The following is a 25,017-nucleotide window of genomic DNA, read 5'->3' as shown; positions in this document are numbered from 1 at the left end:
GTACCCAGTACCAGGCAGTAGGGCCAGGATTTCAACTCACTTCTTCCCGCGTTTTGCCTCTCCTGTTAGACTACAGATTTCTCATAACTGAGCTGAGTCTGGAAACCAGCTCTGAGTCACAAAAAAAAAAAAAAAAAAAAGGAAATCACTTTCAACGCACTGTGTTTCCCAAGACAGAGAGGTATGCAATTTTTATTTGCAGAAAATTTTTACCTTACAAACTATTTCACGCTTACAGTTTCAGTGGCCATAGGAGTAAAACTTCTTTTTTTAATTAATTAATTTATTTATTTGACAGAGAGAGAGATCACAAGTAGGCAGAGAAACAGGCAGGGGGGGAGGGGGAAGCAGGCTCCCTGCTGAACAGAGAGCCGGATGCAAGGTTCCATCCCAGAACCCTCAGACCATGACCTGAGCCAAAGGCAGAGGCTGAACCCACTAAGCTACCCAGGCGCCCTAGGAGTAAAACTTCTGTTGGTAAAACTAATCTCTCAGAATGACCCATTCTTAAAAAATGAAATAAAAGACATTTTCTAAAAAGGTAGAGAGGACAGATAAACAGCGTGATTAAGACCTAGAGCTGAGGGGCCCCGACAGACCTGGCTTTCAACCCCAGCTCCACCACACAATTAACACAAGCCTGTGGGTGATTCTCTTCCCTATGACTTTGTGTTGTCATCTGTAAATGGGGAGCACAGAGCGCCCATCTCCCAGGATTAACGAGCAGGTAGACAACACAATCTGGTCAAGCACTTAGTGCCTTTCGGATGCTACGCGTCTGCTCAGTATTTGCGATTATGATGACTGAAAATGTTCTCTCCAGCTCTCTCTCACCTTCTTTCCTTCTGCTTTCCTTCCCTTCCCCAAGTTGGCATAAAAATTATTTTCCGTTTCCTCGCCTCCAATTAGATATTGATTAGAGTATCTGATTGAGAATGAGCACTTAATAAAAGTAAATAAGTTCTGACATTTTATTTTTACTCTTGAATAAAAATGCTCACCATCCTCCTGAAAATGAGCCGTCACATTTTATTTAACAGCAGAAAAGATTTGTACATTTGGCCCTGCAGGAGCTGAGGAATCTATTTTCATTATAACAAACATTGATTTTGCATTAAAAAGTCTCATTATTTGAGATAATGACTGCTGGGCTCCTTAGTTATTCTTTTGGTTCCTAAATCATTAAAAGTCTAGCATTTAAAGAGCAAGTGGGACTACAGTGGTTCCCAAATTATCACCGATGAGTTGTTCCCCCTGTGCCAGAGTCGCGGACAAGATTCAAGACCAGTGTCGATGCTGGCACGCAGGTGGTGGCCAGCCCAGTTCTTTCTCTGGTAGTTCCAGAGTACTGAATCCCATATCCAACAGGGTTCCTTTAAAACCCGTTTACAAAATAAAAAGAGAAAAGGTGGGAGGAAACCCTCTGGTCTCCATGTTCATGTCCAACCAGTTCTTCAAACAAATCTTAATTCTAAAGGAGCTGGAGACAAGGAAGGGTGGCTGTCTCCAGGATGGGACTCCGACAGCACGAGGGCAGCCCCGAGGGTTGGCAGAGGTCCATTGGAGGCCCACCTTCCACCAGCAGCAGGATAAATTATTGACTCCAGGAATATTCCCTACTGGGTGGTTTTCCACCATTATACGCTCTGATTCTGGGCATTTCTGCTGCCTGAGACCCGGCCGGACAACTCATTGGCAAGCCACATGCGTCACAACTGAGTTTTGCAGAATTTCAACCACATGCACCGATTTGGATAATGTATTCTTTCAGAAGCCGGGGCTGAGATTTAAACAAAGCATAATCCTGCCTGCATATCAATTTCCCCAGGACTGTGAGGAGGGAAAGGAAAAAACCCAGAGCCACGATGCTTTCTTCGGCAGCGGCATTTCCATTTGGGGCTTAGCAGTGGGGACGGTGAGCAGCATTCGCAGTCTCCAGGTTCATTAACAGGAGCACAAGGAAGGAAGGGGGGAAGGGTGGGGGCGAATCATAAAATATGAAAGGACTTCCCTGGAAATTGGCATCAAGGTGATTTATTCAATCCAGACCCAAGCTCAACTATTTGAAAATAATTGAATAGTTGATACCTACTGCCACTTGCGAGTGATAGGAACATGGGCTGGGGTTACGATGGGGGAGGTACTGGGCAGAATTTGAGAGGTCCTGGACCTCAGCCCTGCCCAGCCTTCTGGAAGAGGAGGAAGAACTCTCCCTGGACCCTGCCCTTAACCACCAGTTGCTTCTTCTGGGATGTTCCTTCTCATTCCATTCCCATCCCCCCAGATGGGGGATTCTGTGGAGTCATGGTCACTGCAGGTAAAAGCTTGCTATTCGATCCGTGGTATTTGTTGTGCTGTAAACATTTTCTCTTTGCAGAAATTATTGGGTTTTTACAAATCATATAAGCAATGCATGCTCATGGTAAGAAATGAGAACAATTCAGGAATACAGGATGTAAAACAGATTTCCCCCCATGCACAAACCCCCATCATCCTCTAAGATTGACACTATTAACCATTTACGGTGTGTCCTTCTAGATAGCTTTCTATACCTACAAACACACACGCGTACGTGTATACAGTTTAAACCCACTTTACAAAATATGTATGTATCCTGTGTTGCAACCCTTGCACTTAATGTTGTCTAGGTATTTCCACACCAGTACATACAGAGACCCGCTTCTATCTTTTTCACAACTATATACATCCCGTTGCTTACTGTCCTGGTCCCTCCACTGCCAGGCAATTAGGGTATTTCCAATGTTCATGGCGAACATTTCCAAGGTTTATGCAGTGGACCATTGTGCACACATATTCGTACATCTGTGCAAATGCATCTGCAGGATCAATTCGCAGAAGCTGGGGTGCAGGCTCTTAGCATGCAATCTAGAACGTCGTGCCAGGCATCTCAATGATCACTCTTCATATCTGCACAACCACCTTTTGAAACCAACTTAGCCAGCTCAGGAAAAAACCAACTTAGCCACAGCAGGAAAAAAAAAAAAAACTGTTTAAAGCTCTCCTGTCTGCAACTGTCTTCACACAGAGAAAGGAAAAGAATTTGGTGCAGGTAAAAAGCCCCACTCCAAGGCACGGTCTGGAAAGAGCTAGAGGAGCCAAGACAGAACTGAATTGTGCACAGAATTTGGAGTAGCCCGAAGGATCTGGGAGCGATGGAAGGGTATGGGGAGTTCAAGAGGAAGAGGAATGCCAGCCATAAGGCAGCGGACTTAGGGTCCTACCACTTATGGAGTGAAGTTCATACTGGGCTGTAGTCAGTGGTAAGCGGGCCGAGAAACAAGAAATGATTTGTTTTCTTATTTCCTGGGTGTAAATGTTCCTATGTTGGTGTGAGCACCCCACAATTATCCTGTAAAGTGATGAAAAAAGTCTGCTCCTCCCAGCAACCTTGGGCCAGTGGAACTCTCAGGAGCCCAGACGAGCAGGCAGAGTCCCTCTTGCCATGAAGCTGTCACGTGACAGGGTCATGGGTCCTCGGGTGAGTTAGGAAACCAGCTGCAATAGACCGAGGGCAAGGATGTTAAGCTGGGGAATCCACAGGACTACTTCAGAACCTTCCCTGTGGGAAGGGGTTCGAGTTGCCTTTTTTAGATGTGAAGGGATGACCCCTGAAGGCTAGAGGACCCAGGGACAGCAGGTGCCTCCCTGGGGTTACCACTTGCTGCTTCAGTGAACATTTCATGAACATCTTCAACAAGCATTCGAGGCCCTGCCCACTGCCCCTCACTCCTTGTCCACCGTTCCCCTCTTCTCACTCCCTACACACCCTCTGTTCCACTGCACCACACTCCTTCCCCATCCCCACCCACGTGGCATCCTGGACTCTTCCCCTCCACCTGACTCATCACAGCCATATCCGTTCCTCAAGGCCTGATTCACACGTTTCCCCGCCAGGGAGACTTCACACAATCAGACAGAGACACACAGGTGGGATGTGTCTCCTCCTTCCCCAGAGACCCACAACTTTTGAGTCAACAGCTTCGAAAGCACAAACCCCCTGTCTCTCCTGGAGGGTTCCCAGGAGGAAGAGACGCAGACTTCAACTCCTGGTCCTCAGCATGGCACAGAGGCTCCCACAGAGTCAGCACTGAGACACCACCCAAGAAGGCCAGCAGACACTCTGAGCCCTGCCTCAGCCTCTGACAATGCGATGGTCACAGGAAAGGTAAAAAAGAATTGTCCCCATTGTACAAGCGGAGAAGGTAAGGCAGAGAGCCCTGGAATCTTGCTCCGGTCCCCAGCGAAGCAAGGGCTCGGATCTTCTCACTGTAAGTCTGATCACATTTCCACTCATTTCCACTGTCAGAGCAGGGAGGTGTCTGCAAGCTGATCTGGGCAGGTGCTCTGGTTGGGGGCCTCAGAGTCCCAGGATCTGTGGATTGATTTCACGGGGACCTCACGTCCATGTGCGCGCAAGGAGAGAAGAGGAATTTCGTGGCTCTTTGCTTCTTTTCTTGTTTGCTCCTTGTTTGTGTGTGTGTGTGTGCGTGTGTGTGCGCGTGTGTGTGTGTGTGTGTGTGTGTGTGTGTGTGTGAAAAGAAGAAGCATTAAAGAGCCCATCCTCCGACAGATGAAGAATCTGAAACTCAGAGAGAGAGAAGTACATGGTCAAAGTCACAGGGCTGGCATGGGCTTTGGCCTGCGGCAGCCTAGCAGAGCTGGAACTACACTTCCCAGAATTCCTTTCCCCCTATGGTTCTGGGTTAGGAGTGGCCGCAAGGGGAACTGGCACACAATCTGGAAGGTAGAAGTGGAGCAGCCGCCACTCGGTTGGCACTTGGGTCCATGTGCGATTAGGCAGTGCGTAGCTCATGCACTTGCTGTCCATATGCTGGCTCGCCTTGTTGGCCTGAGCCCTGGCAGCAGATGGGTGTTAACTCCAGACCCCATGGGATTTCCTCCCTCGGGCCTGGTGGTGTGCACACCACGGTAAGGTGGGCCAGTTCTTCTGCAGATCACCCATGGCATCACTGGAGGCTTGGAGGCAGCGGGGGACACCAACCAGGTCCCAGTAAGAGACGGATGTAGGCCTCAAGGTGTCCTCCGTGTGGGTCCCAAGCCACCCTTCCAGCTTTGACTTTGTTCTTGTGCACCTGTTCTTTATGTGCAGCTTCCCTTCCCAACAGCCAACCTTACCAACCCCAGGCCTGGAGCAGTCACATGGGCATGGACGGATGTCACTACCTGCTAGCTCCCATGGTCCCCAGAGGCCTCATCCCCAGCAGAGAGCCCTCAGAATGCTTATGCTGGATCTGCTTCTCTGATAGAGCAGATCTGATAGAGCTCAGTGAGCTCACTGCACAGATGAGAGCCTGGGGTCCTGCCCCTTGCCACTCGCAGAAGCCAGAGACACAGCCTGAGCCTCAGGCTCCAGGCCCTCCCCAGGGAGATCACTGCCTCCATCCACGAAGCTAAGAGACTAAGTTAGAGTTGTTTCCCCAGGCTGCGGTCGAAGGAGAGTCCTGTGTCTTACCCAACCCCCAGACCATCAATATTGTCCCTGCCAGGCTCTGGGGACGCATAATCCTCCCTAGTGTCCCCACAGAGCCCTCAGAGGATGGTGGGACAGACCCCTTGCCTCGGGCCCACATCCTCCCCCCGACCCAGCACAGCCCTTTGAAGACTATTTATTTCTCCTGGTCCCCAGACCCATAACCTCAGAGTTGCCTCAGATGCCTCCTGTCCCCAAGGCTCTATTAATCAGACAGTAAAGATGTCACACACGAGCCCTGGGCCGGCCCTTCCTCCCGCGTGCTGAGCTGGGACTTATTGCTGCTCACCATGTCCAGGACTCCCACCAGCTGTGTCAGGACAGAGTTCCCCAAGCCATGGCACTGAGCAAGGGACTTCGGGATCACTCACTCTCTCCTACCCTCCTCAGTCCCCTCCTTCCTCTAGAAGGTCCCAGGGAGCCCGGGGGGGGGCCCCTTTCTCAGCAACTAATTTTGAGAAAGGAAATCACGATGAAATGATGGAAACAGATGGACCTAGGTTCAGGTTTCCCCACTACCACTTGCTAGCTGTGGGACCTACTGAAAGTCCCATAACTTCTCTGAGTCTTAGGTGCCTTGTCCATAAAATTAGGATACTAACCTCATGGATACATTGTGAGAATTAAATGAGGTACTGATCATAAAGCACATAGTCTGGACCAGCACAGAAGTCATTATGGCTACTATTATTGTTATTGTTTTTAGCCTTATAGTCACTATACCGTATGCTCCATAAGGACGGGAACTGTGTCTGATGTGTCCTCTCCACTGCCTACAAGTGCAGAGCCCATACAAGCTTGTAATCCCGATTGGCAGAACCAAGGAATAAATAAATGTTTATAGGCTCAGTGCAGTGTTCTTTCATGGATAAAGTACTCGGCCTATGGAATATTCGGAGATTATGTTAGGTAAGGTTCTGTTAGAATGGCTTTCCTCAACGTTAGCCATCTGTGTCCTCTTTGAAGTTTTTCTCTGGACACCTGCTGACTGCTGACCCACGGGCAGATTGCTTTGGAATTTTGCCATAGAGTAGGGACCTCCGCACAGGTCAGGGTGCAGACCCAAGCAACAGCTCCAGGTGCTGTCCCTATAGCTAGGGCATTTCGGACCCACAGCATAGCTCTCCTTCACAGAAGAATGCATGTACAGAGAAGGAGACTGAGACTCAAAGGGGATTAGTAACTTGCCCAAAGCCACATCGTAGCTAGTAGAGTGAACTCACCCTTCTATGAGCATTAGGTTCTAAAACTGATGCATAGGCAAAGGTTGCAGAATTCGAATTGCCTTGAGATCTCTTACACTGTCCGCATACCTTTCATCTTGTAGAGTCTCATACCGTAATCATTACACAAACATGCTCAAGCTGGAGAGGTGATGAACTAGACCGAAGGAAGGACCAGAAGGAAAGTTTGAGTGAAGATGTCGGGACATCAGATCATTAAAGTTCAGCCAGTTAGACACACCCGCTCACCTGAGGTGGCCATTCCGTGGGACGGCGCAGCCGAGATTGCAGCCCCGTCCTCAGAAGGCAGAAGCCCGGCTCTGCAAGGTGTGGTCTCCCACGTGGCAGGCCAGAGGCTCCTCCTCCAAGGGAGGGAGGCCCTGGGATTGTCTGGATTGATGGCAAGCTCCCCGCATCCTGTAACCCCCTCCCTGCTGGGCATGTGCCCACTGCTCTGGATGCGGGCAGGGAGGCGGCTGGGCGCTAATTTACACTTGTTTAACTACAGCTGCCGCCCTCCTGCCATGTGTCTATCCACCATTTATTGCGCTTTCCAAAGCCCTGCCCGGCACTCAGGGGCATTTCCTGCCTGCGCTAATGGAGGAGAATAGACGCATTATATGTGAATAATGGATTATGATGATACAATTTGGGTCTCTTAGCTCTCACTGAGCCTAGGCTGGCCTTGCATTATTGATAACTTACACACACCTTCCCGAGCGTGTTTATGTAAATATTTAATAGGGAAAGCAAGTTAACCCATTGGTTTCAGCCATTTCCAGAGCTTTGGAATTAAAGGCCGTGAAGGCAACGGGGAGACCCCCGGCAGGAGGAGATCACGAGTCAGGCCCCCTTTGGAAAAGCCAGGAACTTCCTGAGATGTGCGTTGGGTCACAAGAAGTCTATGGCCTCAAGCGAGGTTCAGCTTTCCAAGGACCGAGATGGAAGGGTAGGCCTGCCTCACTGTGGGAGACCTGCCTGGGGTCAGGAAGAGCAGAGCACAGCGGGAATGTTGGGGGGACAAACTCGGATTACGGGAATGCAGTGGAATTCAGAATGCAACTGACAAATAGGTCCGTTGCTTCCCCATTTCCAAGGCTGATTTCCTGTTTTTCACAGGGTTTCACACTGCATTTCCTGTCGGAAGACAAGGCTTCAGAGTTTGCTGGGACTTCAGCCTAGGCTTTACGCCCGCAGGCTGGATAGAGAGCTGCTTAATCTCTCCACGCTCTGCGTGTCATCTCTGTAAAATGGGGAAATAATGGACTCATCTCAAAGGTACTCATTGGTCGCTGTAGGAATTCAATGAGACAAGGTGTCTGAAGTGGCTCGTACAGCGCCCAGCCCACAGTAAGGGCTCAATACTGCCCTGCGGCTCTACAGCAGCCACTTGAAGGTGGCTCTTAACATAGATGCTGACCAGGTTTCCTGATGGTTTAGGCATGTGAGGTGAAGGAGAGCGCAGAATCAAGGTGACTCCAGGGTATCGTCATCGCCTGAAAGGTGGGAGTTGCCATGAGCTGGAGTGGGAAGGGGCGGGTTTGGGGAAGGAAGGTCAAGCATTCTGTTTGGGACGTGTCAATCAGACACATCAGATTTCAGACATCCTTTCGACTTCCAAGGGGGGAGTTTGAATGGGCAACTGGATTTTAGGTGAGTGGTCCAGGCTAGACTTTCACACGTGAGGGTCACCAGCATGCCGATGGACAAGACCACAAGGGAGTAGGGGTGGGGGGAAAAAAGAGACACCGAGGCCTGAGCCCAGGGTGCCACAGTGAGTAGAAGTGGGGAAGGAAGGAGAGCCAACAAAGGAGGCAGAGGAGAAGCAGCCTGTGGGGTAGGAGGAAATCTCACGTGTTGAAGTCGGGGCATCCAAGTTGTCATGAGCGAATATAGCTAAATAGCTAGCACTAACTGAGCCCTTACTCTGTAAGAAACACGCATATAGTTTCATTTGCACCCATTTTACAGGTGTGAAGACTGAGGCTTAGCATCTCTTTCAGTGACCTACCCAAAGCTACCCAATGGCTGGCAGGAACTTGGATCTTGGTCTCCTGCCTTCCTTTAGACACTTGGGATCCCCCGCCAAGTCTGCATTTGGAGAATGGGGTTGGGTTGAGGGGTTAATTGTGGCTTCTCAGCTTAAAGTCCTATACTTCTTCTAGGGACCAGATGTCGGGCTGGCACCACAGGGCCTTCTGCTGAATCCTACGCTAGGAGCAGGGAGGGAGGGGTCTTGGTTACCAGAGCGAGGTCTGGGTGCTCCCAGGGAGTCCCCCGCCTCCCCGCCTGCCCAGCATCTGCCCTCTGCCAGCCCCTGCCTGGCTGCCAGATGTGCCAGCTATGGCTCCTCTCCACCGAGAGCTTCATTTATTAATTACCGTGGACGCCAAGGGGGCAACATCTCAGGCCCAGCCTCAGAGCAGATCTTGGCACATTTTTCAGACTTTGTTTAATAATTTATCATCTTTTAATCATAAAAATAATTAGCACAAGAGTGATAATCTGCGCTCTGCCGAGAGCAGACTGGAGGAGGAGTTTTCAGACCATGCCAGAGCCCAGAGAGCAGGGCTTTGGCAGAGGGGAGAGGGACAGGCTGGCTCGGAGCCTGTTGTCCACTCCGGAGCTGGCCTCTGAGAATGAGGATGCCAAAGATGCCACCTGGCTTTGGGAGGACCTTGGGGACCCACGTGGCTTTCCTGAACATCTGAGGATCCTGCTCCTGTCCGGCCTGACTTACTGGCTAACCTTCTGGGAAGTGCTTTCTCCGCTCCGGTCTTACTTAATTTTTCCATCTGTAAAATGGGAATTAGATGAGCTGATCCCTTTTGTTCAAGATGCTGCGATCCAACAAGGCAGCAAATACAGAAGCAGTTCTGAGAGTGAGCTGGAGAGTCCACTAGAGCCATGGAGTTGTCCATGGTCCCCCTAGACAAAGCACACTCCCCCTCCTCTGCATCCCAGAGCTGCTCACAGAGCCCTGGGAATAAGCACGAGCTCCATGGCCTGGAACAAGTCCCTTCCCCTCTCGGACTTCCCCCATTTGAAAAGTAGTAGTGATCATTCAACAGCCCTGAGAAAATCTCAGAGAAGATCTCCCAGAGAAGATCCAAGCAAAGGTGGGACAGGATTAACCCCTGGGGACACTGACCCCATTCTGCCCTGGATTTAGCAGCCACTCCCTGTCCAGACTGCCGGTCCCGGTGGCTGTCCACCACCAGGATATCCTCATCCTCTGTGCCCGAGACCCCTGATAGTGAATGAGTAAACCCAGTGTTCCGCGGCCTCTGGGGACCCGTCTGGGGGTTGTTCGACCTACACAGGTGGACGCATCCTTCCCCAGGGTGACGGCAGTCTGGCAGTTCTGGGAAAGACCACGGCCATTCAAGAAGGCAGCTCTGCTCTTCTTGTGGGGCCCTGTACACCCTGCCTCGCCTCCAAGGCCTTGGTGCCCTCATCTGTCAGATGGGGGAACAGTCTGAGTTTGAGGCCCCCAGAAGCAGATCCAGAGACTGGAATTTAAGTGCAAGTTACAATTTGGGAAGAGATCCAGAAGCTCGAGCAGGGAGTCCAGAGATGACACAGAGAAGGGGAGGCCACCATCGAAGATCAGTCAGTGAGCAGGTGACCCCCGTGGGCCACCAGGGCTCCGTCCTGCTGGAGACACCTGGGGGGTCAGCAAACTACAGCCCACAGGCCACCCCCGCCAGCTGTTTTTGTAAACAGACTCATGGTGGTGGAAGCCGTACAGCCCGGCCCATGCATTTGGGTACTGTCTACGGCTACATTGTTGCCCCACAGAACTGAATAGTTGCCACAGAGACAGTGTGGCCCTCAAAACCCGAGGGTTTACTCCCTGGTCCTTTGCAGAAAAGGTTTTCCAGCCCTTGCCCAGGACATAGTATGGAATTCACCTCGCAGTTGCCTCCTAGAAGGAGAGGAAGCGGGGTTCTTCATCCACAAACACCGGTCCCTTATGACTGCTCCTGGGGGTCCTGATAGCCTCCTCCAACCCTCCATTGCCCCCCACACACACACACAGTTCTGGGGCAGCACATTCCTGCAGCCAGAAGGACCCCTCAGGCAGAGTCCAGGCTAAGGAGCCATTAGGGCCTGGCACTGAGGGTGTCTGTCCCAACCCCTCACTAAGGCGTGACCAGGACTAGGTGAGAGGACACTTGGCATACCAGGGAGAGGGAGTGTCCCCCAATGTTAGACAACTTTGATCACCACTACCAGCCCTAACCAAAGTCATTCCTGGCTCATTCCAAAATGAACAGCTTCTCCCTGCTCACTGGGCCTCTGCCTACCTCTCTTTCTGGAGCACTGCTGATTTCTGAGTCCAAGGTCACGCTGGTCCTGGGGGCAGAGCTCTCCCCAAGTCCAGTGCTATCAGATCAAAACTGCACCAGCACTGAGCCCTCCTCAGCTCTGACTCAGGAAACCCTGACTTTCCAGCTTCTTCCCCAAAGCCACCTGTGCCTCCTGTTTGCCCAGCCCCTGTAAGACCATGCACTTGGACTCTATCTCCAGATCTGGGTTTGGGGCCAGTCTTGGGGCAGTGGCAGGGGGCTGTCTCCAACCAACAAGTCTCCTCTCCCCTAGTCAACCACTCCTACACTCCCCAGCGCTCTTGCTGCTCTTGCTCTCCTGTGCCCTCCAGTTGGACCCCATCCTTCCCGGGGAATATTCTGGGTGGTTGGCTCTGGGCTCCTTTCTGAGAAGGACATAAGCAAGTGAGGGCAGTCAGAATGATCAGAGCTCAGTGAGGGGCTAGGATCAGGACTTAGCCTGGGTTCTGGTTCAGGATTCTGTCTGAGGTTGCAGTCAAGAAACGCCTGGGGTCAATGTCATGGACAGGGCCAAGGTCCTGGGGTCAGTCTCACCATGGAGCCCAGTATACCCCTCTTGTTTTTCTAACAACCCAGCCCAGGCTTCTGTCCCTGCCCCCCTGACTCAGCACGCTGGCCACCTCTAGAGGCCTCCAGCCCATCCCTCCCCACTAGGGCGCCTGCGTTCCTGTTCACATGTACACCCTCCTGCCCAGGCGGCGAGGATCCCCAGGTCCATCTGTCTGCTGAGCTGTCGTGGGAACCGAGCTCAGCAAATGGGCCCAAGCCTGTCTCCCTCCGGAGCCTGCCTCCAGACTGTTGGCGTTCACGGCTCTGCCTCGCAGCCTCCGAGCTGGGCTCGCGCTGCCGAGTCCAAACGCCGTCCACTGCTCAGTTCCAGCCAGCCACCAAGCACTCCCCAGATGGGCAGGGACCGCACCATGCCTGCCTGCCTCCTGCCTCAGGCACTGCTCGCTCCCTGCCAGGGGCCCAGGGGAGGTGCCCACTCTCCAGACATACAGCCCTGGGGAACAGGCAGGGCAGGGAAGGGCAAGGAACTCACCGTCTCCAGCTCCAGGGCCCTGAGCATCATCTAACCAGTGATTTCCTCCAGCTCTGCCCCTGGCCCTGGTGAGACCTGGCCTTTTCTCCCACCAGTTGCCCATTAGCCTCCATCCTCTGACCACGGACCTGCCCAAAGGACTTGGGGGCCCCCAGCGAGTCATGGTCTATATGCTCCCCCCGGGCATCCGAGAAGCTCCAGGCAACATGGAGTTTCAGAATTAGTAGACTGAGTTGGAATCTTATCAGTGCCACCTCAAGATGTGAGGACTTAAAGAAGTTAGTCTTTGTCTCAGTTTCCTTGTGTTTAAATGGGCATAATAACCCCAAGCTTATAGGCTATATGAGGGTTAGTAAATTAAAAGGTGGAAGCCCCTGGCATAGGAAAGGAGCTTGTGGGGACAGCCACCATAGGCACCAGCTCAGCTGCCTGGCCCTCTTCTAGCCAGAGCACCCCTTTCCTGTGCTAAGGCAGCCCTTGTCCTCACACAGCACATGAATCTGGTGGGGCACCCCTTCCTGAGACCTGACCCCCATGGCCTGAGAGTGGGCACGAGCTGTCTCACAGATAAAAGCAGAACAGAGATAGGCTGAGAGAATGAGTGAATGGCAATCCTACAGACATCATGGGACCCCTGCGATCCCTGGGCCAGACCCCATGAACTCCCCAGTCACTGAGCCAGCAAATCCCTTTCAGCTAAAGCTACTGGGCTTGTGCTGCTGTCCCTAGATGAGAGGTTCAGAAATAGGGAGTAAGTGCATGTCACTGTCAAGAGCCTTGACCTGAAGTCATACCACTGGGTTCCAATCCCAGCTCTGTTGCTTTGTAGTAATATCATCTGAGGAAAGTTACCCTACCCATGGTATGTCAGTGTCCTCATCTGTAAAATGGGGACGATACTGGTAGCCACCTCGGGGCTGTTGTAACGGTTGAATTCATGCATTTCTGTAAAACACAGAACAATTCCTGATACATAGTAAACACTCTAAGTATTTGCTAGTATATTATTAACTCCATGCTCTGCCCCTCTCTTCTCCAATCTGGAGGACAGGATCAAATACTCAATAAATATTGAGTCCCTACTGTGTGTTCTACCTTACAATGCACTGGTGAGTGCAAATGATGTGGGCTCTGTCCTCCAGGGGCTCACAACCCGTGAGGGTGGGTGGACAAGGGGCTGCTGCTCCAAGACCACCAAAATGAAGAGGCACCCAGATCACCCACCTGCTGGGAAATGAGCTGCCCTTCCAGGAAGCCTGTCGGGGTTTGGATCAGGGCTCCAAAAACAGGTTTGGTCCATGGAATCATCTGATGCTGGAGAATTCTCTCCAACAACTGGAGCTTCCAAAGCCTGCTGCCCAGGCTCTAAGAACCCACTCATTGCCCCCAAACCTAACATCCCAAGCTCTCATCCAGGACTCCAGAGAACACATGTCTAAGAACACATCAAGAAGGTAATGTGAAGGGGCGCCTGGGTGGCTCAGTGGGTTAAACCCTCTGCCTTCGACTCAGGTCATGATTCCAGGGTGCTGGGATCGAGCCCCGCATCGGGCTCTCTGTACGACAGGGAGCCTGCTTCCCCCTCTCTCTCTGCCTGCCTCTCTGCCTACTTGTGATCTCTGTCTGAGATAAATAAATAAATAATCTTTAAAAAAAAAAAAAAAGGTGGTAACGTGAAGATCTGGGTGAGAGGAGGTGTAGGCTACAAGGATGAGTGGTAGAAAAATCTTGAATGGACCCCAAAGTCCGAACTTGACACTGTGACTAAGATAGAATCAGAAGGAGAAGAGGAAAAAAAGAAACTAGGTAAGAATCTTAAGTGCCTGTAATCAAATACCCCAACCTAGCCTGTGTCAAGGGAGGGTATCTTGCCTCTGATTGAGATGTGGCTGGGTAGACTGGGGTCAGACAACCATGGTCTTTCTGGAGAGCCAGGCGTCCAAGCCTAAACATTCAGGAAAGCAGATGGGCTCGGCCCAGGGGACAGAGAGAGATTGGTGTGGCAGGCTGAGGATGTCCTGGAAGTGTCAGGGTCTGCACACCACCCCCAACTCAACACAGGCACTGGTCCCACCTTTTGGTTCACTCAGCTTTGCAACATGATTTTGTGGTGATAACGGCTACTAATGGCTAAACACTTGTAGGGTAGGGAGAGGCCATAGGCATGATGCTGTGGGGTGAGGACTCGGCACTCCGACTGCCTGGGTTGACCTCAGTTTCACTAGTGGTGGGTTCCATCTTGAATAAAGCACTTCACCTGTGTGCCTCAGTTTCCTCATCTGTAAAAGGAGATGATGAAGTAATAGCATGCACCTCCCAGACTTTGGAGAATTACCGGTGTCATTACATGAAAAGTCCTGGGGCAGCACCAGGCCCATAGTGCACACGAAGGTGTGCTACTGACTGTTGGGCACTTACTATTAATCAGCCCCTGCACTCAGCACTTCATTTGGACTATCTACCTTAATCCTCACAACAATCTAGGAGACAGGTGCTTTTCTAGTCTCATTTTACTAACGAGAAGACTGAGGCACAGTTCAAGTGATTTTGCCTGAATTCCCATGGCTCCTAAGGGGCTGAGCAGGAATTCTAGCTCAGGATTGTTTGATTCCACAGTTGAAATTCTCACTCGGGGGCTCAAGAGCACTAACGGGACTCCGCAGAGAATAAGGAATCGGGCTGGGTGGACAGAGTGCAGCCAGCCATGGGGGAACGGATGAAGTACAGCCCTCAAGCCCCATCTAGAAGGAGCACTCCACTTAGCTCCCCTGAGGGACTCAAAGGCTAGAGTGACAGCCTTTCTCCAAGTCCCCTGGTGACAAGCCTAGAGCCAACCATCCTCAGAGAGACCAAAGAAGCCAACCTTCCATGCTCAGGACCTGTGGCCATGGTCAGAGCCTGAACCCCTGGGACATTAGTCTTCCTGACTCCCATCAACCTCATAATGTTGCTCTTCCTTGCTTCTGCTCTGCTCCCCCACCCAGCCTCCAGACTCCAGTCTGGTGTCAACAGTCCAGAAAGCCTTCTCTGGTCACCCTCCATTGCCTGAAGGAAACCAGGCTGTCTTCTGAGGACCCCACTTCCGTTGTGCCTCCCTCAACAGGTTGCTGTTTACACTCTCACACCCTAAGGATAGGAGGAGGGCTAGTGTCCATCCTGCTCTCCATTTGCTGTTCCAGCCCACCGCTCCTCTTCTCTTATTTAAGAAACATGTCCCTTGGAGGGCCGTGTCATGCAGCTCTACCACCTTCTCTCTTTGACTTATTTTGAGTTATGTATTGCTGCTGACATCCCCACCAGCCAACTTCATCACCAAAGACGTTGATACCTGGCTCAAGTCTTTCCACTCTAAGCGGTGCCTTTATCTTGAGTGAATTCAACACCCACAGGAAATACCCACACAACACCCAGTCTTGCTCAGGTCCTTGATCTTCTCATTTCCAATGACATTTCCTCCCACTTCCTCCAGTTGCTCATTCCCCTGTCTTACCACAAGCCTAGCTATTACCCCAACTCTTCCCCCGCCAGCACTGCTACCTCAAGCATCCCGTTCTCTGACTAGATCCTCCTCTCACCTTTGCCAGCTTCCATTATGGTCCTTCTCTAGCTTCATCCAGACCTCCAGTCCACCTACCTCCTTAACTTTCTCCTAGTCTGTCAGCCCTCTCTCTTCATTTGCCACCGTTATCCATCAAGGATGTCATAGATTCCATCATTTTACTGACTCTCCCCAATACTCCAAACTCTCTTCCCCACTGTATTTTCTCTACCTGTCAATCAAAATGCCAATTTCAGATGACCCCAAACCACTGCTCTTTCTGCTCTGCACACAAACCTGCAAAGGCTTGATCAGCTTTCTGCAACTCTTCACCTTTTCTCCATCAGTTTCCTCTTCTGCTGTTCATGACTATCTCAAACTTTCCCCAACCTCCTCAGACCTTTGAGATGCTTTACTCCTCTCTCCTCCCCTTCCCTTTTACAGAGAAAAAAAAAGACCCTCCCAAAGGAATTCCACCAACAAACCTACCTCCATCAGTCCCCATTCTCTCCAAACCTGAGCAGGAAGGGTCCTTCCTCCTAGCTCTCCTTGTGTTCTGGAGTGCATTCTCTCCCACCTTCTCAGGAGCCTGACTTATCCATTATCCCTTCTCATTCTTCTGTATCCATCACTTCTCATTACGGAGGGCATGTGTTGCATCAAGCCCTGGGTGTGGTGCATAAACAATGAATCTTGGAACACTGAAAAAATTAAATTAAATTTTAAAAAAATGTTCCCCACAACATTTAAATTTTAAATCTTCCCATCTTAACATAAACCTTTCATTGGCCACACACACCCCTCTAGTTACAGACCTCCCTCCACTTCTTCAAAGAACCGCTTAATGGTTAGGTATATGGACACTAGAGCCCAGCTGCGTGGGTTGGAATTCCTGCTCCATTCCTTACGACCTGTGTGACCTCAGGCAAATTACCTCATTGTTCTGACCCTGGTTTCCTCATCTATAACATGGAAATAAATGTACCTGCTTGAAAGTGTAGTTGAGGATTAAATGTGTTCATACAGGCAAAACGCTTAGTAGAGAGCCTGCCCCAGAGTAGACATTCACTTCCTGTTCACCACCATTCACTATTAGTATTTGCTGTTTCTTCACCTCCTGTTCATTTCTCCACCTGCTAATCTGACCTCTCTGCTCCTTTACTCTACCCCAACAGTTCTGTCCGAAGAAACTAATGATCTCCTTGTCCCTCAATCCAAAGGGCACCTTCTACTCTTCAGCTTCCTTGACCTCCCAGTAAGCTGGCATTCTTTCCTATTTGAAACATTCTTTTTCTTCTACCTCTCAGAGAAGTCCTTTCCTCTTTCATCTGAAGCTTCCTCGTCCTGTCCCAGACACAGGCTTGGGTGACATTGCCATGGGTCACTCATTATCCCCGTGAATCAGTATCTCCCCAGTTTATATCTCCGATCCACAGCTCTCCCCCATCCTTCCAGTCCACACCTTACTTCACCATTTCCCTTAGGTTTCTCAACCACTCTGAAATCTAATATATAACCAAAAGGAACTCAAGAGCCTCCACTCACCCCATTCCACCAAACAAACCTGGTTCTCTTTCAGATGTCGCCACCATTCATCCAGCTGCGCAAGCCAGAAAACTAGCAGCCGTTCTCCTTCCCTCTTCTTCATGCTTACCCATCATTCACCCAGGACATACCTCTTCCTAAACACCCCTCACCACCTCCACTGCCTTCCTCTAACCCAAGCAACCCTACTTTTCTCAATACTTGCTTATCAACTGGTCTCCACCCTGGACCCCTCTACCAGTTCCAACTTCCATACAGCACAGAGAGTGATCTTTTAAAAAGACAAATCTTATTCCTCTCCACCTCTATGCCCTGATATCTTCCGTGTTGACTTCTTCTTGGGTTCCAGGTGATGACAAAAAGGCTGCTGCAGCTCCAGGCTACACATCCTCTGCCTGTTAGTCCAGTGGCCTCTTATTCAGAATTCTTTGCAAAGCCCCATAGCATCTCAATAGCTCTAATCTGATCTGATGCCTATCCTGAAATCCAACACTATGCCAGCCAGGGGAATGCAGTGTCATGAGTGGCTTAGCATGGGCTTTATGCCCACTTTTGGAGTTGAGGAATCGACCTCCTTCCCACCCCGCAAATAAACCACATGTGCTTTAAAAAATTGGGGAAGGGTAGATGTCCAAATGGCTGTTCCTGCAGGCAGAACCAAAGGCTGCAGTACACCAAAAAACCGATGGTGTCCACTGTAGTCGCCAGTACAAACATCAATCGTGGTATATCAGCATTTCCCAGAGTGTGTTCAGTTGAATATTAACTTCTCAAAACCCTCTGGGATAAGGGCTAGGGGAAGAAAGATATTCATGGGTAAATAAGTTTGGGAAAAATTGAATTCTATCCCTGCTGCCTTTAGAGATGCACAGTGCATGTTAGCATATTAAGGGCACTGAAATCTCCCACAGCCAAGAAACTACTCTGGCTTTCTTTACCCAGCATTTCCCAACTACGTTTGGGTGCACACCTCTCCCCCACCCCCGTCGCCCCGCCACCTTATACTATAAAATTAACTTTGAAAAACCTCACTGCATTGAGTTCTTTTGTCTGCTTTTAGAGTTTTCCTCTTCCCTCACTTTCAGCTGTGATTTCCTGCTGCTTCCGGTGGCTTTGCTTCTAGGAACCTCTCTCCACGGGTTCACTCTGCCTCTAAATCCTCTACCGGCCAAACAAACAATAGCAGGCACCATCAAAACTCCTGTAAAGTAAGAGAAGAGCTCGAGGCGGGCTTCTGGTGTATCTTCCCGTGGATACAGTGTGTTGATCCTGTTGCATTTTGTCTTTGTGGTTCCGATTTATTTTCACTCTTGATCCTTGACTCTGTTCCAGGGAAGATGGACTGTCTCAGAGCTGAGTTCTAGATACAAGACTGCTGTTGTACCCTGACCCCTCTTTGTGATACAATGGCGGGACCAGAATGTTGCAAGGCAGGGAGACAGCAGGGCGACCTGAACGCCTATCACATAACACCCAGGAGGCGGCCAGAACAGCCCCAGGATACCCAGACGGGCTGAACTTGAAAGGCTGAAAATGCATTTCCATAGGAAGCCCTGGGTCAGGTTCCGAAGAGATGTAACTAGAAAAGGGACAGAGCAGCCAACAGAAGGAAGAATTGTAAAGCAGAATCCAAGAGAGATCCTGGAGCTGTGTGTGTGTGTGTGTGTGTGTGTGTGTGTGTGTGTGTAACTACGTATGCAAGCATGTATGTGCATCGATGAAAGGGGCCTTTGGAGGATCGTATGGACTCTTATGGGGAGGTCCGTGTGTGCAAAAAAAGGCAGAGAGAGACTTGGCTCCATCCGACCAGAGGAAGTGCGCTCAGATAAAACCAAGGCTTAGAGCTGCAGCGATGACGTTTCCGGAATCCTCAATCAGGAGTCATGGACTTCTCTGTGGTCTGATATGTGGGTTTCCTCTCAGTTTGTCTTGTGATCCTATTCATGAGCTGATACATAATCGGACCTACGGACTGGCCTGTGGTCTGACTTGTGGTCTGCCAGCGCGGTCTGTCACAGCTCCGCAGTGAGATCAAATGTCCAAAATTGGGGCCAGGCGCAGGACACGCGGGGGGACGGGCTGGGCTGGGAGGCACAGCCCTTCTGCAGTCTGTCCAGGCCCCCTTTCAGGAGCGAGGCATCGACGGCCCCTGTGAGTTATGACTTTTATTATGCAGAAAACAGGCACATTAACTTCAGGTCCTTTGAAAAATGTGGTCCTGTAATCAGAGGCTGTGTCTGTCCTGATGCACGGTGGCACGGGGCCAGAGAAGTGCAGGCATGAAATAAACATTTGGAAAGACAACTGCATTTGCAGATCTAAGAATTGAGTTATATTCATTTCTGACAGCTTCCTGAATCACAGCCCGCGTCTCCGCCCGGCAAAACTGGGACCTGGCCCTTTAACTAGACTCCATTTCACATAATTAAAGACTCACAAAATTAAATGGCCTGCATGGAAAGTGGCTTTCAGTGGACTAAATGCCGGGAGCAATCTCCTCGCCAGAGTGGAAAAGTGACACTAGCTTGCAGATCAATATCATCTCTGTTATTAATATCAAAAGCACATTACTTTGTTTTTGCCTGGCTCCCCTCCAAGCCTCCGGCCCTGCCGCGGAGCAGCCATTTGCTGGGGCCATAATTTACTTTGGTGAGTTTTTAAGGTATTGTTTTGTCAGGACCAATCACCGTGACGTTATAAATGGCTAGGAGGACTGGCACTCCCCCTCCGTGGCATATGCAGCGAAATTAATTTTTAAAAGTTTCACGTCAATTACTCCTGTCCTTGAGTTATGCAAGGGGACAAAGGAGCAGAGACGTAAGGACGTGAGTGATCTCAAGCAGATGAGGTAACGACACACAGAAGCCGGGGCTGTAGACCAGAGCAGACATTACACTATCTTTAATTGATGCATTGAATTAAACAATGCTAAAGCCAAATAAATATTGACCACTTAGCAAAGGAACCATTGATTTTTATGATGGACAACAATGCCATGTTCCACTCTGCCCGTTGTGGGTCTTGAGCTGGGGTCTCATTGGCTCCCGAACAGCCCCTTGGCCAGACGCCCCTGAGGGATGCTATCGCCCCGTGGCGGAACTTGGGGTATAAATGTTGTCACTGCTTCTTGTTGCGTCTGGCTTGTGTGCCCTCGCTCTGGTCTAACCAGGGGCTCCTTCTGTGGCTTGCCTGAAGGAGACTCCAGGCAAGGCCCCGTGCCCTATGCTCCTGTGCCAAGCCCCAGGACAGAGACCCCAGGCAGGCCTTCCCCCAAGAGCGCCACACATTTTCTCCTCCTCTTAGGTTGTCCCTGAACCCAAAGAATGAAATGTCCGTTCATCAATTGTAATAAATGTACCATCTCCTAGGGAATGTTGACATTGAGGGAGGCTGTGCATGTGTGCAGATGGCGGTGGATAGGAAATCTCTGTGCCTTCCTCTTAATTTTGTTGTGAACCTAAAATTGCTCCCCCTCCCAAAAAAATTAGGCCTCTTTAAAAAGAAGAAATGTCTCACCTTCAGCCCTGAACATGAAAAGCCTCTCTCCTGTCTTATTCTGCCTGAAAATCAGGGCAAGAAGGGAGACACAGGAAGAGAGGAACAAGATGATCTGTGTCTGGACACAGAGAGGGGATCTCCAACTTGGGGAGTTCCCAGGACGCGCCTGGCATGAGACCAGACACTATGCAGATGCTAGTTTCACTGACTCTCCCGGAAACTCGAAGGTGGACATTCACTTTCGGAAGCAGGCCTGTGGGCCTTTGGATTCAATCTCCCACACCCTTACAGACCTCAGCTGCCAGTGTGTCTCTGCTCCAAAGCTTCTACCCTTCTCCGGCTGGGATGCAGGCTCCACGAAGATGGGGACTTGTCTGTCCTTTCCTGCTGTATTCCCAGTGCCAACACAGCACTTGCTCGTGGTAGGTGCCTCGGGACTATTTGTGGACTGAATGAATGTCACAAGAGAGGCAATAAGAGGAAAAGTTCAACATCATCTTTAGAGAGAGATGGGTCCCCATTGGGCACCCAGTCACACAGATGCCTTCATCCTGGACAAGTGAAATAAGGAACGGGTCAGGTAGCTCTGTGCTCAAGCCAGGTACACATTTCAGCTCTCTGCTCTGGGGTTAAGAACTACAGAGTCTGGGGTCCCTGGGTGGCTCAGTTGGTTAAATGACTGCCTTCGTTCGGCTCAGGTCATGATCCTAGAGTCCCAGGATGGAGTCCAGCATCTGACTCCCTGCTTAGCAGGGAGTCTGCTTCTCCTTCTGACCCTCCCCACTCTCATGCTCGCTCTCTCGCTCTCTCTCTCAAATAAATAATTTTTTTTTTAAATCTTAAAAAAAAAAAAAAAAAAAGAACTACAGAGTCTGGTTTGGCTGGGGACCTCCCATCACAATGGGCTGTGAGACCTCTGATTTAACCAGAGGTGGGAAAGGTCCTTTTTCTTGTTTCTCTACACTTGGCCTTCATCAGAGGCCAAGGCAGGATGAAGCTGGCAGTCAGATAGGACCCCGGGGCTTCGAAGAGCGCCTCACATGTCCTATGATCCCCATTTCACACCGAAGGAAACTGAGACTCAAAAAAGCTGCATACTTTGTCCAGGGACTTGGCATTTCCACCCAATAGTCAAGTGACAACTACTTATTCCAGTTTTCAACTTGTTTCCCCATATCTCAAAGCTGGGCATTGCAACGATCGAGTATGTAGATCTTGGGACATACATCTCAGCATTCCCCCAGAGGCTGCCTAGTCTTACGGACACAGCCCAATCTGCGCCGTGCCACAGGACTGCCCTCTGAAGGCCCTTTCTGGAGACGGCTGGTGTGCGGGCAGCTCTGTGCCCTGGGTGAGTGAGGTGCCCCTTCTGGGGAAATCCACAGACCCCAGGGCAGGCCACACCCTCCGTGTGGGGGCAACAAGGGCAGCTGAGGGCGGGTGGGGAGCTCGCCGAAGGCTCACCCTTTCACCCACCAATAAGCATCTGATGCTTGCGCTATGGCGATTGGGGACCGTGCTAGGGTTCCATCAGCAAATGAGGCTCCCGTGCCCTTGCCCTCACCTGGCTCATGGTTGGTAGAGAATGAGAGACTGCATTGTTTCAAAATTCTTTAGCTTTTATTCACATAAATCTCAAGCAAGGGAGACAGCTTTTATTATTTTTTTAAAGATTTTTTTTATTTATTTGACAGAGAAAGATCACAACTAGGCAGAGAGGCAGGCAGAGAGAGAGAGAGGAGGAAGCAGGCTCCCCACTGAGCAGAGAGTCAGATGCGGGACTCGATCCCAGGACCCTGAGATCATGACCCGCGCCGAAGGCTGAGGCTTAACCCACTGAGCGACCCAGGCGCCTGGGAGACAGCTTTTAAATACATTCCTAGCTTAGTAAGAAAATGCAGAGTCCCCCCTCTATCAGTAAGTTAATTAGAACCAAAATCAGGGAGCCTATGTGATATTCAGTCTCAAACCCAGGTTTACAACCAAGTATTTACGAGAAGTATTCAAACAAATGTGTTCTTTCAAACACAAGTATTTACAAGAAGTATTTTAACAAATGTATTCTTTAACCAACATCCCTAGTCTCAAGGTAACAAAAAAACAGTCCTTGAGAGAAAGCTATCCACATTTGACTAGCACAAACTATTACTGCCTTTAGTAAATACTTAGAAACCGAACCTCCAGATGCCAAAAATCCTGGTAAATATAGATTTAATGTAAATGTTATGATAAACAGTATACAGCCACACTTCTAATCTGGTCACCTATTTAAACAAAGCATGCTTGCTTATTTAGTGCTTTTGTCAATGACTTAGGTGCTCAGAGAGCTGTGATCCACCAGAAAGCATTTATCAGGCACGTATCTTGGGCCAGGCTCTGTGTGGGTCCCCAGGTCTCAGAGCTAAGACAGCCACAGCCCTGGTCCTTAAGGAGCTCCTGGTCCAGTGGAGAAAGGGACATGGAAACAGGCATCCAGGTGTGTGCTCACAGCAGGAATCGGGGAAGAGCAGTGACAATGTGAACTCACAGCCTACACAGGAAGGGGACGGAGTCCCAGGGAGGGTTTCTGGAAGCTGAGTCCCAAAGAGTGAATCAGGGTGCTCTAAGAAGTTCAGGGAAAGGCACTCTTGGCAGAAGGATTTGTAGGTGCAAATGCCTGGAGGTCCGACATTGTGCCGTCTATTTGGAGAAGAATTTGGTGTGGGTTAACATTTGTGGCCATCCTGATAACCCACTTTCTGCTCTCAGCACAGAGGGAAAGAGAGCCTCTACAGACAGAAACTGGGTGATGTTTCTCCCTTGATCCAGCCTTCCAAGGGCTTCCCATTGTGTTTAGGATCAAATCTGAAGTCTGACCATCACCTATAATCTACTACATGATCTGATGTCTACCTATCTCTCCCCCTGGTTCCCTACCACCTTGCCCTTCACTCTCTGAGCTCCAGCCCCATTTCTGTTCCTTGGGTTTGCATGGTTCATTCCTACCTCTGGGCACTTGCACATCTTACTCACTGCGTGTGGGAGGTTCTTCCTCCAAATCTTCCTTCATTTGGCTTCTTCTCATTCAGATCTTGGTTCAAAAGTCCCTATATGCTACCCAAAGCATTGTGCATGCACACATGTGAACACACAACCCAGCCCCATGCCCTCCATCGCTTCCTACCACACCAACTTGCCTTACTGATACCAAGGCACACGTCACTATGTACCACTTTGTTCATGCTAACCCCGCCAAGGACAATGGCCTGGTCTTCTCTGTTCACTGCCTTATGTCCAGCCCCTAGAACAGTACCTGGAACATATTAGGCACTCAGAACATAATTTGTTGAATGAATGAATGAGTGAAAATCATGGAGGGGTCTTGTGCTCCAAATCTTGGAGCATTTGAGAGATAAGGAAAGCAGAAGAGGAGGATTCTTCACCCCCATGCCCACACTGTGGCAAGCAAGGGAGAAAATCCCAAAAGATGGAGGGAAGGACAGAGACAAGTTTGAGAGCACTGGGTCAAATCCAAGCAGGCCTGATTCATCCATCACAGATGTGCAGGCGGCTGCCCCCTTCCTGGGTGCTTGAAGGAAGTGAGCATGACTCTGAGAGACAGAATGTGGGTAAAGGTGATGGAGACCTTGGGGAGCAGCCGATGCATAACCTATCTGCTCCTCCCCAACCTTGAACATCTCTGCAACCCGGGGAGGTAGAGCCAGGGCCACACTGCATCTGATGTCAGAGAGAATCCAGGACTGCCACTGACCAGACTGAAACGTTCACAGCCTTCAACCTGCCTTGCCCTTTCTTGCCTCTGCGCTGTTCCCTCTTCCTGGAATACGAGTCCCTGTGGTTTAGCTGGCAAATCCCTACTCATCCTCCAAATATCAGCTTAGAAATCACCTCCTCCAGGAAGCCTTCCCTGACACTCCTCTGCCCCCTGTCCAGCTGGATTTGCAGATCTTCCTCGTTAGAACAGTTGTCATCCTGTATTATAATTGCCTGCGCCTGGGGTCACACACACCCAGGCTTAAGTTTCAGCTCAGCTAATTACCACTCGATCTCTTTGTGCCTCCGTCTCCACATTTGTAAAATGGGAGAAATAATATATATTTTGCAAGTATGTTGGGAGGATCACTTGGCATGACTTTTGTGGCCAGTGAATGATCGATATTTAACGTGTAGTATGTTAGTACTTATCACTCCAGATAAAATGATTAAATGAGATAAAACATGTGAAGCTCTAAACCCAAGACTGTTACCAAGTGAGCTAATAAATAGAATCATGGCTCCCATTTACTGACCACTTACCAGGTGCCAAG

At 50.2% G+C, this 25,017-nt stretch overlaps 1 pseudogene; it reads left to right on the top strand.

The window, feature by feature from the left end:
* LOC132002036 (elongation factor 1-beta-like) overlaps window positions 1–12,353 on the top strand; it is a 191,258-nt pseudogene extending 178,905 nt beyond the window's left edge.
* Window positions 12,354–25,017: the final 12,664 nt, after the last annotated feature.

This window comes from Mustela nigripes, chromosome 14 (assembly GCF_022355385.1).
Source record: "Mustela nigripes isolate SB6536 chromosome 14, MUSNIG.SB6536, whole genome shotgun sequence".
NCBI classification, from domain to species: domain Eukaryota; kingdom Metazoa; phylum Chordata; class Mammalia; order Carnivora; family Mustelidae; genus Mustela; species Mustela nigripes.
The sequence above is the reverse complement of the archived record's forward strand: the minus strand, read 5'-3'. Positions and strand labels throughout refer to the sequence as shown.